This window comes from Microtus ochrogaster, chromosome 2 (assembly GCF_000317375.1).
Source record: "Microtus ochrogaster isolate Prairie Vole_2 chromosome 2, MicOch1.0, whole genome shotgun sequence".
Lineage (NCBI taxonomy): Eukaryota > Metazoa > Chordata > Mammalia > Rodentia > Cricetidae > Microtus > Microtus ochrogaster.
In genome coordinates, this window is record NC_022010.1 from 45,459,720 (window position 1) to 45,462,043 (window position 2,324).

A 2,324-nucleotide genomic window follows, 5' to 3' on the forward strand; every position below is an offset into this window, starting at 1 on the left:
ACTTTACAGTGACTGTTCTCGGTGGTCAGTGACCTGTACCAACTGGTAAAGTAAATAAAAGTTGTTTTATGATGAAAAGCTTAAAAAAATCTAAAAGAGTTTGAGGGTCTAAAAAAGTGTTTTAAAATATACAAAAAAATTAACTAAAGGTATATAAATAAAAATGTTTCAGAGTACAAAAAAGGGGACTTGAGATGTATGTAAATTCAAGTTATAAAGGTCTGAGGATAAAAAGGGTTAAATGTTAAAAGTTAGAGATGGTTAAAAATAACATGTTTCAGATTTCTCTCAATATGCTACTGTTATATTTAGGACTCCAAAAATTTCATAGTCTTAACATTAATTGACAAAATTCTGATAAGCTATTAATTGAGTTCTGCAGAGCACTCAAAGATGTTTTTCATTGTGCAAAAAAACATCAGTCACAGCTTTCTGGATAAAAAAAAAATGTTAACATTTTCAACCAGATTCATTTCTGACATAAGTATACTGCCATTTCTGCAATGTAAACATCAGTACAGATTATAAACAAGGAGATGTTGATATGCCTAAAACATATTTTTTTCTAAACTTAAAAATTCATACAAGCTTCAGAGAACCAAATAAAAGTCCTGAGACTTAAATCCATCTCTCACAGATTAAAAGGACTCTAGGTAAGTACAAGCTAAAGTTTCCTGTCTGTTCCTAAGGATATTTCTCTCCCTCTCCTGTCTTGAGAATTTGCCCCTTCTCTAAAAATTTCAGTTACAATTTTTTCTTTAAATTCCTAAATTTTCATGTTTATCTCTGACTATATTTGTTCTAGCAGGGTTCCATTTGGCTGACAGACATGTCCAGGCATCAACTGCTGACTACAACATATGAGCCCTAGAATTGCTAAAAGCTGACATGGACTGATCCAATTGATAAGAATGCAGCTTGTCTCCAACTGGGTCAAATCAGACCTCTCTGTTTAGTGCCCATCATTCCCTCTTTACCTTTGACTGGCCTTCCAGCTTTCCTGGGGGGCCTAAACATATATACCCCATTTCAGCTTGAAGCAGCTACAGAAAAGAATACATCTTCCCTGTCCCCAAACTAGGCTGGAAAAGGCCAAGTCAAAGACTTTAATCAAAAACGAATCAGAGATTTGATTCAAATTACAAATCCAAGGGGGTAATGAAGAGTCCAAGAATAAGAAAATAAAAATGTAGAAATAAAAAAAATATAAAGTTTTAAATCTAGGAGAATGAGAACAAATTGTCAGCAGCTTTCTCAGCAGATCAAGGATCATTCATTCACAGTGAGCTATTTTCTCAAATGCTTGGGAAGCTTAGCTCATCTCGCAGTTAGTTGTTTTATTTACAAAGACAGAGCTTCTCCCTGCAAATTGAGAGTAGTGTCCTGGCCATCCTTGATAAATGACGGATGTGAACTGAGTTAACCTTTAGGAGACAAAGATACTGACCTCTGGGTTAAGCACTGTCTCTGTTATGAAAACTGGCACCATTAAAGAGAGGTGTGGGGCCTCAGTATACATTGCCTGGAGGTACCAGGAGACAGTGAACAAATACAATTGTTTAATCAATGAGCTCTGGTAATGGAGGATGTAAAATATGACAGTATCTGAGTTTTACCTTGAGATAGTGTGAAAAGCTTTCTACTATCTTCTAAATTCTCAGCCTAAGAACCAGTTAATCCTAATTTATTAACCTTCTAATATTACTAGCAGTCCCTTTTCTGACTAATTGCTAAGACATCTGTTTTCTTACAATTAGTGATTTTCACTGTAATCTCTGAAACATATTTCATGATAGCTGTCTAGTTACCCATTGACATTAAAACTCACTCCCCTCTCTAGGGTCTCTGCTGACTAACCCAAGGGTCAGGGCAAGGTTATAAAAATTCCTTTGTTCAGAGCTAATGCTTGGTGCCCCTGCTATAAAAACTGGGTTCAGAAACTGGCCTTTTGCCACAGCGTAACAAACACCATCTCTGGCTGTGTTCTCTGTTAGCTGTTAAGCTTCTGTTCCCCACAGTGTTTTATTTTTATTTTTTATTTTTAAGTTTGCTTCTGGTTTTCTTAGGTTTCTGGAATAAAGTTTGCTTCTGGTTTATTAGACTTGGTGGTGTTCTCATCTTTGTGTGACCCCCCTGGACCCAAAAAGAAAATTAAATTTTTCAAATTTTTATTTGCATTTACTGTATGAGCCATAGAATACACAGGTGTGACTGTGTGAACACGGTACTGTTACAGACAGAGAACTTGAATTTCATTAACATTTCTAAATCTTATTTGCATTTGTTTGTATGTGTGTGTGTGTGTGTGAGAGAGAGAGAGAGAG